This window comes from Haliotis cracherodii, unplaced genomic scaffold (genome assembly GCF_022045235.1).
Source record: "Haliotis cracherodii isolate W230 unplaced genomic scaffold, xgHalCrac1.p SCAF_18, whole genome shotgun sequence".
NCBI classification, from domain to species: Eukaryota; Metazoa; Mollusca; class Gastropoda; order Lepetellida; family Haliotidae; genus Haliotis; species Haliotis cracherodii.
Window position 1 is genome coordinate 25,109,715 of NW_027266273.1, and position 12,421 is coordinate 25,122,135.

Here is a 12,421-nt window from a genome sequence, read left to right on the forward strand (position 1 = left end):
TTGATAAAAGTGGAATAAAAACCTCGGCAAGTCTCGGATTTTCCCCACTTTTATCAACTCGTGTTGATATATTTGATATCAAAAGACACTCGGGTGAGATTCTTTATATACCCAATATGTAAGTCTCACACGTGGCACTAGCTACAATGGCTAGAGAGAGTGAGTATGGTTTTACGCCGCTTTGGGCACTATTCCACTATATCACGGCGGGGATTACCAGAAATGGGCTTCGCACAAACTTGTGGCACCTACATCAATCTGTTATCTGCGTCAGTGGGCTCTCGTGTTACCAGCAACATAGCAGATGGTGCTTTGTCTCCAGCTGTGCAATTATCAAATACAGTATGGTACTTGTCATGGCATTAAATCCCCGATCAAGGTGAAAAAGGTCGTTGTATATGATTGTCATTATAAGAGTCTCCGCATAATGTGTAAGGTCAGCATCAAATGACCAAATGTCAAAGGGTGAAAATATGATTTGCATTCCCTGAAGCAAGCGACCGAAGGTGTTAAAGAGTGCGCATGTTTTTTTCTAAATAAAACAATAGGCTTACAATGTCGATAAATACTATGTGTGTGCTAACGCTTTCGGGTCTCGAGATGAATTTCCAAGATGCAAATACTCGATAAAATCCCGGAAATCGACACACACATAGTATTTATCTTCTAATTCTACCCCGGAATCTTCACGGGTCGCATCAAATGAGTGAGTGAGTTGGGTTTAACGCCGCTTTTAACAGTATTGCACTTATATCACGGCGTGTCAGCTTAATGTGGGAGGAAAGCCCTAGGTGATGCAGGTCACAGACGTTTACCACTTCGGTGAAATCAACGAGCACGGGTATGGTGCTGACAAACCTAGAAACATAATTCGAACCCACAATCATAGGTTTCTGGCCCAAGGGACACCAACTCTGCACTGCGAATCGCGGCGCCTTAGACGACTGGGCCACCCGCGCCAAGGCTCGCTAAATACAATGTTTATTCCTAATGCAGGATATTTACCATCCCCAAACACACTCGCGTGATAACCTCTATATATCATCCAAAACTGCCTCCCACAGGAGATATCGCTTGGGAGAGAACAAGCAATATCTATACTGTAGATATCGCTGCAATGAAATTGCATCACAATGCTTTGCAGACCATTGTGACGTCATTGGTTACCATGATATCACATCAACTGACATCACTAATGGCGCTGCTACTGAAGCTGTTAGCAGTACCTTTTACACTTAAGACACTGCTTATTACTTTCTAAAAAACTGAAAAAGTTGAAAGAATGATGTTGGATGATAAATAAAATCTCACCCTCGTGTCTTTAGATATCAAATATATCAACACTCGTTGATAAAAGTGGAATAAAAACCTCGGCAAGTCTCGGATTTTCCCCACTTTTATCAACTCGTGTTGATATATTTGATATCAAAAGACACTCGGGTGAGATTCTTTATATACCCAATATGTAAGTCTCACACGTGGCACTAGCTACAATGGCTAGAGAGAGTGAGTATGGTTTTACGCCGCTTTGGGCACTATTCCACTATATCACGGCGGGGATTACCAGAAATGGGCTTCGCACAAACTTGTGGCACCTACATCAATCTGTTATCTGCGTCAGTGGGCTCTCGTGTTACCAGCAACATAGCAGATGGTGCTTTGTCTCCAGCTGTGCAATTATCAAATACAGTATGGTACTTGTCATGGCATTAAATCCCCGATCAAGGTGAAAAAGGTCGTTGTATATGATTGTCATTATAAGAGTCTCCGCATAATGTGTAAGGTCAGCATCAAATGACCAAATGTCAAAGGGTGAAAATATGATTTGCATTCCCTGAAGCAAGCGACCGAAGGTGTTAAAGAGTGCGCATGTTTTTTTCTAAATAAAACAATAGGCTTACAATGTCGATAAATACTATGTGTGTGCTAACGCTTTCGGGTCTCGAGATGAATTTCCAAGATGCAAATACTCGATAAAATCCCGGAAATCGACACACACATAGTATTTATCTTCTAATTCTACCCCGGAATCTTCACGGGTCGCATCAAATGAGTGAGTGAGTTGGGTTTAACGCCGCTTTTAACAGTATTGCACTTATATCACGGCGTGTCAGCTTAATGTGGGAGGAAAGCCCTAGGTGATGCAGGTCACAGACGTTTACCACTTCGGTGAAATCAACGAGCACGGGTATGGTGCTGACAAACCTAGAAACATAATTCGAACCCACAATCATAGGTTTCTGGCCCAAGGGACACCAACTCTGCACTGCGAATCGCGGCGCCTTAGACGACTGGGCCACCCGCGTCCCCGGGTTGCTGAAGACCTACCCTTCCCCGGATGTTCACGGGTTACTAGACTTATATACTACTCAAAATAGGCTAAAGAACATCCGTTTGTTTCATCACTAACTATAGCAATACGAAAAAAAAATAAGCTGTTCTTTCACCCCTCTTGAGTGGTATACATGCAATTGTGTTGCGACTTTCAATCCAGAGTAAATATAACTTGAGAATAACAAAAGTAAGAGAAGAACCAGCCTAGATTTTCTGCCGAAACAGATTCCACTTGGCGTAAAGGGCAAATAGCTGTGGAAACTATATGCATGGACCCTAAAATCAGAGATGACTCCAGGTGTCCTGCCCTACCGGTAGCACCCGCCAGTCATACAATTTGCATAATAAAGTAAGTATTTATTGCCTGACGCAGCACAGCTGTACTCATGACATATGACGTCAGCCTGTAAACAAACCAGACAATCAAGTGATCGATGAACCAGAAAATCTAGTGACACGAGAATACAATTACTGATTTGGTTGAAACTAATAAAAACGGTATGTTAAGTTTGAATCACATCTGCTGTGTAGAAGTGCAGAGTTTTGCTGCTTATAAGTAAGGAAACACGTTAAGAAATATATTCGTCTTCAGACAGTTGTCGGCCCGACATGCTCGGTTGAAGGAGAGTCACCACTACTATGACGACATGGCGTTCAGCCTGACTACACCCACTGACACCACTGTCGATGTAAAGTACAGTCAACAACACACGAGTCGTACATAGCTACAGCCAATGTACCGTCGGGGTACAACAGTGACAAAGGAAACCTTTCGTAAGCGACACCCCCTCCCCCAAACCTCCAGACTGTGTCAGCCCTGACGCACAAGTCGTAGGTAATGTTAAGGAAGCAGAAACAAGATGCGTCACAACATTCCTAATTGTAAATTAATAACGAAGATCGACTAAGAAAATCACTTGATGTTGGAGAATTTCTTTGTGAATGTGCCCCCCCCCCCCCCCCACACACACACACTCACCCTCCTCCCCCAACGAAGAATATTTAACGTGCTTGTAACAAATGTTAACAGGCCAACCATATCGGATTTGAAACAAATCTTACCGAGTATCGAATCTTGAGAATGTTTGCAAGACTGTTGATGCGGAGTAAAACAATACTTACTGATCACGAGATTTCGAGACTAGCTTTACAGTTACTGTAAACATAATTTACCTGTTTCTTGAAAGTTTTGAGAATTAATCTATGTTTGTGTCACCATCCGAAAAAATGGCGTCAATTGTTCACAAACAAGCATGCTGAAGCCCAACAATCCTTGTATAAGTAGGATCAGGCTGATATGAACAATCAAGTCTAATTACATGCTCTGGGCGTTATGTACATTTAATCCACATCGCACCTCAGCATGGTCGCGGCGACTGCTGTGCCAGATATAGGCTGTGATGACGACATGACACCAGCTGGGACTAGAACGCTAATGAGGTAGCTTGTCGCCATCGACTTCTGTGAATCCAAATACCCAATGTGCGTTCGTGTTAATGTCAATGCAAGAAATGTCCAGGATGAATTTAACAGTGACATACTGAAACAGATGATAGCATTTTTACGGTACTTATCTTGAAACTTCTATACAAAGTGGCTGGTGTCATCAGATACCTATATGGTCGCTCGTATGATATGAAAGTTGGTAACTGACTCACCAGTAGTCTCTCTGCCTCATCAATGGGTTTATGCTGGTCGACCATAGACCCCAGTGCCAGTGATTATCAAAGTTACTAACACCCGTGTTTTGACAAATTCGAAGTTTATTATATTTCATTTCATTTCAATAATCCTACGAATTTAACAGTACCGAAGTGCGAAGTCTGAAAATGTATTCTCTGAGCTGGTAATGAACTAGCAGCACGATCACCCTGGCATGGGAATGGGGTGGACATTACCGCTCCGTTTGTCAGTCAGTAAACGATTTAGACGTACTCACAATAGTGAGTATTATTGTACGCCTCTTTTGGCAATATTCCAGCAACATCACGACGGGGGACACCAGAAATGGACTTTACACATATTTTACCCATGTGGGGAATCGAACCCGGGTCTTCGGCGTGACGAGCGAACGTTTTAACTATTAGGCGCCGCTCGCTTGTATTGAAATATTCTGATGGGTAGATGATGTACTTTGGGTGGGACAGGTGTGGGACAGGGGTGGATGGATGGGTTAATGGGTGGGATGGGGTGGGTTCGAGTGCGTGGTGTTTGTGGGTAGGGTAGGTAAGTTGAACAAAGTTAATACTCACCGTGAATCGACGCAAACTGTGCTTTTTAAAATCCATACAATGTACAGTAATCGTTATCTACGTTGTGTGCCCAGTGACAGCTGCAGATTGTTCTGACTACACCGACATGACAGGAGGTGTCAGTCAGCCCGGAAGGTGGGTGACGGACAACCACAGCTGTAGTCAGAAGTGTTGGCTACCTATATCCACACAGGTCGAACAGCCTACTCACCTACCTGTCTAAAACTGTGGCAAGCGTATGTCCGTCAAGTCATAGCCTCCAGGAATGTTGTTGTTCCAAGTTTACAAGTTTCCCTCTCGACTCGCTCAACCCGTGTGCCGACAGTGAACTCACTCGAGCGTGGGCCTCGGCTATTTCAACATTACTCAGTAATTGTTTGAATGCGGCTGTGTCCATCAGCAGTTACTTCCCTTGTGCTGTAGATTTAAACGGGGTCTGTGACGGGTGGCAGGTTGTTATAGCATGACGTGAGGACGAGGTGAAATGGGGGGTTCAAGGTTGTACCACTTATGTAGAAACGTACGTACACGTGCGCGCGCGTGTGTGTCTTCTTGTACTAGTCCGGACTAATGTGGATTAACATGGAGACCCCATTCAGACACAGCTAGTATCCGAGCCGACCAGTCCTTGTTTTAGCCCCATAATTCCCAGCGCCAGGCAGGGGAACAACAAGTACCATCTGTTTACGTCTGTGGTGTTGCATGTATGATGAAGATTGATGATTGCTCATTGGCGTGTTTGACCCATACCCGTGCTCGTGGGTTTCACCAAAGTGGTAATTCACTTCGGGCTTTTCTCCAACATTAAGTGGTATAACTGGAACTCACTCAAGACGCGTTGAGTCTGTCGAAACTGCCACTTCATTTTCCAGGTTGGATCAACACCTTGTAGTTAGTGCCGAGAGTGAAAGAGAGACGTTGTCTTTGTGTGAATAGGGTTGATACACGTCATCAAATTTGAGGTTGAATTTGAATATCTTGAATGAAATTTGATGGTACGGCCAATGGGCACTTAGGCTATAGTTTATCAGGTAACGAAGTACAACCCCCATCTCAGGCTTGCTTCGTTATTCTATCTCTAACTGTGAATCAATAGCTTGTTATAGGGCTGGGACGGGTAACTCAGGTACCCGGGTCGGGTGGGTACTGAGTAGGACCCGGGTACCCACAGGACTACCCGGACCCGTGGTTAGTCACTGGGCATATTGTTTAATGACACAAATTATCTGGAACTCTATGGTTACACTACAAGTTATTAATGCTCGCATTTCTTTCTGACTGTGCACCCATTCCTTCTGATTTTTCATATGGTTGAATAAAGATATAACTTAAATCAAATTCAGTGTATGAATGACCAGATTGTTTAATATGTGTATCTAAATACGTTTGCCAGGGTTATGCTTAAACTGTTCCCAATCGGACATCATGTTTGAAACATATCCTGACACCTACAGTGGGTACCCGGGTAGGGTCAGGTAATAGGGGTGGGTGGGTACCCGGCTGGTAAATGTCATCTTCCCGAGGCAAAGGAGTTAACCGACTATAAAAGTCGAGTTTCCACCCTTGCCGAACTGGGCTGGTATTATGGAGTTACAATTTGGCCGGACTAACGAGTCTATGCATAGTCAAATCAAAATCGCGCATCGAAATCGAAATCCGGTTCGTAAACTGTCGTGCAGATTTCGATCGACTGCAGTATTTGCAAAGTATGTGCACCGCCAACTCGTTGTCAACAGCTATTATTCCATATTTTTTCATGTTTTTAATCAAGGTGCTCACGTGATTTGATGCATTTCGCGATGTAAGACCCGTTTTATTACAACATAGATCTTGATTATCGGTCAGATCGTCCTGACTCGGCGCCACCATTGTGTGTGAAACAAACGCAAGTGACACGAGAGTTGGAATCTGATTGGTCCATAGGGAAGGCTTAGAGGGGGCATAACTGGTGGCGCTACGATCGAGCCCAGTAATTCCAGCCTAGTTCGGCAAGGGTGGAAACTGGACTTTTAAAGTCAGTTAACTCTCTTGCCTCGGGAAGATGAGTAAATGTGGACTCGTCCCAACCCTAGCTTGTTAAACTGTTACTTAAACAGACGATAGCCTGGCCAGTCCGCTCGGAGGGAACAACAAGCGTCGGCATAAACCTCGTCACGTGACCAAGCCGTGCGATGTTCATTTTATGTCCCTCCGTGAAGATAAGTTCAAAAGATATGTAATAATAAACGTTTTGTTTTGGTATGTGTGGATAATATATTACACTCCCAAAAAGCAGAAACTGTTCGAGTAACATAGAGAACCAAAAACCAATGGTGGTCAGTGTAATATTCTTACGCTTTAAGAATGATTTGTATTTTGTAGCACTTGAACTAGTTCTAGCTAGGCTGTTGCTGCCTCCGACGAATAAATAATGGAGAACGACATTCTGTGTTCCGTCTTGTATTTATTGCCATACATACACGGGTGGTACATCCGTTAAAACGGGGGGTCCCGACGGCTAGGCAAACTCCTTCCCAGCGCTGACACCTTCGTTACACTCCAGGTAACATAGTATAGAGAGCTCCGCGAACGGGCGATTGCTGTGAGGAGCTTGACCGAGGGCGTAACGAAGGTGTCACGCGCTGGGAAGGAGCTTGACGGCTAGGTCGCCAAGGGAGATTACTCTAATATGTTATACACCATCATAGCCGCTAATGGCATAATGCAGTATGATAACAGTACAGTCAGATTGTGATGGTCCGCAATACCACTGTCAAAACATCTTTCAATCGACAGTATGTAAAGTCTCTGCAGTCAATAAACACTGGATTAATAGTGAGTATGTCTCCCTCGTGCATCATTGCAAGTCACAAAACATAGCCGCAACGATGACGTCAAGCATCGGGAGACGTTAGCGGCATTCTACTTCCCATTCATACAGAAGACATCGCTGCATGGTCGCAAATCTTCATCTTGATACCTCTGTGTCTGGAACGATAACCAGAATGTTTTCAAGTCCCCGCAGGTTCCTCTCAAGAGCCTGACACCACGTCTGTATACATGTACTCGTTGATGACTATCGGCCCCTATATAACAGGCACAACCTGCTCTCGGAGAATAAAACTCATCCCCAGTCCCGGACTTGCCAAGAGCGTATCCTACTGGCCCATCTCAGTCCGACACGTCGGTGTTAATGCGTTAACGTCACTCCACCGTAGGGTCGACGTGCTCGGATACCGTGTTCAAACCGGATTCCACCCTTGCGAAGATGGTTCCTGACAGTCTCGTCCGATATCCCCCTCAAACCAGGAATGCGTCCTGCGGTCTCCGTAGCTGTGGCATTGCATTGACGTATAGGTGGAACAGTCGAAAGTAGCGATCCTGTGCAGGGGTGGTAACTCTTGGTCGGCCGGCTCCCGGACGGTCTGCAATGGATATGAACTGTGTGTATCGGTCGCAAAGGCCGATGGTGCTGTGGTGGACATTGCGATTCCCCTCTTTGGATAAGTCCTATGGCGATGTTCCGATCGGCAGCGCTGAGTCCCGGCATTTTCGAACTCGAATAATGTTGACAATTGAATGACAAATTATTGGCTTATGCTTGCCTTTTTATAGCCACTACCACGAGTAACGAATGCCATAACTTACACGTGCATTTTGCTTTACTGTTTTCCTCCATGACATTTTTGAACAAGTGTGAAAACAATGCCGTTTAAGACATTGCAAATCGACAATGGCTGCGTTTTGATGCACCGTTTGTCGAATATCAGGCGACCAACATTTTCCAATAACATATATCCAATTTATATACCGGATTTTTGTGTTGTCAGGTTCAATGAACTACGTACTACCTGTGCGTTTCTTTTTTTGAAGAGTGTATTTGAGTAGATTAGCACACACACACACACACACACATATATATATATATATATATATATATATATATATATACTGCAGACACGCGGTCGTGGAGCTGGAGCTCCTTTTTCCTTGAGTGCAGACTTATGAGATCAATGTTATGCAGAGTTGCGTCCCTTAGGCGTTTAGGATTGAATTCCATATACCTCGTGGTAATGATCATGACATGTCACACAATACACGTTTTCATGGGTTACGGCACTTGGTTCAAAAGACGTATGTGACCTCTATCACTTCGGCTCTCCTCCCCCATTTGGCTGAGCCGCCGCGATATGACATCGATGCTGTTTAAAACAGTGTGAAACTCACTAGGCGCAGGTTGCCGCCTTGCCAGTAGCATCGTAATTGCACGTACCATTCCTTATTTCAAACAGAGAACAGAATGTTGAAGAATCTTCACGATGACTAATGACCTCTGCAAATCGCCGCATGCCCCTTGGAATGTTTACAAAATCTTCCTTGACCTGACTTACTTTTGTAAGATATGAATTGTATATGTGTACAAAATGTAAAAAAATCATGAATGAATGAAGAAATGAATGAAAATGAATGAATGAAAGGAATGGATGAATGAATGAGTAAATGTAGGGAGGAAGAAGGGAGGAAGAAGTAATGAATGGATGAATGATTGAATGCATGAAGGAAGGAAAATGGAATGAATGAATACATAAAATAATGAATGATTGAACGCATAAATGAATGAATAGAGGAATGAATGAAGGAGTGCATGAACAAACGCACGAATGAAGGAAGGAAGGAAGACGTTTATAGCTGTTTCCTATTAACTTGGTAAATCGTGAATCGTATCTGCATAGATAATTTAATAAATTTACCATTATTTAGAAACGTGGATTACTATATATAGTGTTAGGAAGTCTAACAAAGAGGCGACACAGTGAGTGACATTGATTATCAGACCGGTACCACGTGTGTCTTACACTGATTATCAGACCAGTGTGTCTTGCTTTGATTACATTATATCGATTATAGTTTCCTGTTGTGTCGACATCCCATTCCGACGAACTCCCTGGGTTGTTGACACTTGTAAACACCTTGCATTGAAAACACCATCACCTATGTGGTAATATAGTTTTACCATGTTGTTATATGGCAGTGTATTTAATTGTTAAACAATGTTTGTAACCGTGTTACATTGTTCTTGTCGAAATGCGGTAGACGCTCATTGCATTATGTTTGCTCAGTGATTAGTTGTCGGGAATGTAATACTATATAATATAAGCAGTCGTCAGGAAGTTACTATGTTTATATATGCTCGTGTGATATGTAAACTTCCGGTATACTGTTGAATATTCTGTAATGTTCTAGTGCCAGACTGGTGGGGGCACTGTGTAGAAATTTCCAGCAGCTATTTAGACTATATATATAGTGGGACAAGAGCGTGTTTAGGTATCTCTCACACTTTTCATCATATCAAAACCAGCTTTCATGAGTGGATTACTCATCACCCCTGAATCCCTACCTAGGTCCATCTAGCAACTAAATTGACCGCTGTCGCCGCTAGGTGAATATGTATTATTATCACTGACATTTGCTTTCACCACTGTATTTTTGTATCTGAGACTGACCACTGCCAAAATAGTATATATTCATGGGCGGATACAGAGGGGGTGTGCGGGGGTGCGCACCCCCCCCCCCCTTTTTTTTAGAAACAAATCTGTATTTCTGTATAAATTACCACCAAAGACAATAAATAGATCTTAATTGTGCACCCCCCTTTTCAAAAAAGCTGTACCCGCCCATGATATTACCATTGAATATTGTACCGCCACTCTATTGTTTACTGCCATTGTAATTCCTGTACAGTAATTTGTATTGATTTGTCAACTTAGTTAATTTTTGTAATACATTTGTTGATTGAATAACACTTGTTGATTGTTTGTTCTTTTACGCACAAATTTCTGGGATAACATATTGTTTCAATTTGGGAATCGACATGTAACACTGTAAATAACAATAGATCAATTGTAGCAGGGTAACCTACAAAAGAAGTAACCCAGTGGTAAACAGGTGCTGTGTATCGTATTTACGATGGAAAATCTGAAAGATCCAATGCCATTCAATAGCGTCGTTCAACCAATCAGATTGTAGCACCCACTCCCAGTCATTTCAGAATGATCCGTCGTAATGCTGAGTAAGGGCATTATCAGATGGCTCGTACTTTGCCTTGTAACTTGTGGTCCCTCTTTTTGATAATTATGAGTGATAAATTTATGACTGGTGACAATGGTCAAGTGACAACATGAAAAGCTATATTTTGAATTAAAACGTATGCATTTGTTTGTTTATTTGTTATATGTGGTTAAACGCCCCACTCATCAATACTCCGGATATATGTCGACGGCGAGTCTGAACCTGACGAACCAGTGGTTGACATTAGGAGCGATGTCCCACCCAGTCACTAAGCCTGACCACCCGATCCATGTTGTCGCTTCTTGCTACACACATAGGAGAGGTAGCTGAAAGGTTCGAGCCTAACTACGAAGTATGTAAAGTTGACTGTTAACAGTTTTCATGTATCAAGTACAACACTATCCATGTTTACAGGGTGCATTTAAAACAAATACACATCTAGGCAGCCTATTTCTGCGGGCATCAAAGTGACAAGGTATCCTCTGTTGATGAATGGACACAATTGGCTTCTGTGCTGTCATCAAGTATCTCCCACTGAAAGTTGCCAACTCAAACAGCCAGACATGCAGCCATGGTGACAACGTTAGCGGATGATATTCTCACCTTTGATTCTGTTAAGATGTAGATGGCGGGGCTCAAGAGGAGTAGCGGAAGCCTGAAAGATGGTACAAAGATCAGGAAGACTCACTGCCACCATTGAGGAAAATGTTTATAAAAAACATGGTGTGATGATGGTGGATGGTCGACGACTCGCCACACGTCACATACCTAATACAGTAAGCATCTCTCATGGAAGAGTTAAGAGCATTCTGAGGAATAAACTGGGCACGCTTGGGTTTAAAGCTTCCGATTGTGTTTTTTTTCGCCTATATCACGCTTCAATGGGATGATCATTTGAACGGAAGAGACTTTGCATAAACCGTGGGAAGTACTGCCATACAATCTGATTTCTCACTATTAGTCATTACAGAATGTTCTTTCGTTCAGTTTTCAAATTTTGAATGCAGAACTTGGCCAAAATATAACCATGTGCAAAAGACAGTGTTTGTCGATCAGTCCATACATGGCTCCTGGGGACAATTTGTATTACATACGACCTAGTATACACTAGGACAGGACACTATACAGATATGGTTGAACATCAAGTTATTAGTTGTTCAAGCCTATCCAAAAAGAGAGATTTATTTAACTCTGTGAACATCAGTTTGATGATCTGCATCTTCAGTAGTACGCGAGACTCGTGGCCTAGGTGTGCTCATGGCGGGGAACTATCACGCTACAGGTGATAACACTGATAGATGACGTGAGTATTTAACCTGGGCAACGATCATCTCATAATAAAAACTGGAATGTTGGATTTCAATGTTACCTTTTTTTTAAAAAGCAAATATTAATAAAACACATATGTCGAGGACTATACGGAACTGCCAACTTTCAGGACAAAGGAATGTGCCAGAAATTTAACCATTGATACATAATTAGTCGTGGGTTACTTTTTATTAACCGCCATTTAAAACCCCCTCACTTTCTGACATTTTTCTTGAGACAATGAAGAAAATTACCAATAGACGCTGTAATTTGGAATCCAGTAAAAAATAATAACAAGGTTTCGAATGTTATTTGTATGTCAGTTTCACTCTTATGATAACTTTAATTACAATATCATCTTTAGAACTTGTCAACTTTGTAAAACCAAACGAGACCTTTTATGAGGGCTTCCAACTGTGGATAACTCTTGACTAAGTTCACCGCTTTTCAAATGTTTTCATGACGACAAAAAAATACAG

The 12,421-nt window shown here is 42.6% G+C and overlaps 1 protein-coding gene across 3 annotated transcripts in view; it reads right to left on the reverse strand.

The window, feature by feature from the left end:
• The window catches only part of LOC139465936 (angiotensin-converting enzyme-like), a 30,956-nt gene extending 26,014 nt beyond the window's left edge, over positions 1-4,942 (reverse strand). The window contains exon 1 of one of the 3 annotated variants that reach the window (XM_071247939.1): positions 4,802-4,942. The gene's annotated coding sequence lies outside the window, so the exon portion shown is untranslated. Of the gene's footprint in view, positions 1-4,586; positions 4,751-4,797 lie in introns of those variants that run through there. The other 2 variants (XM_071247940.1, XM_071247941.1) reach the window with 2 other exon arrangements.
• Between the last annotated feature and the right edge of the window lie 7,479 nt (positions 4,943-12,421).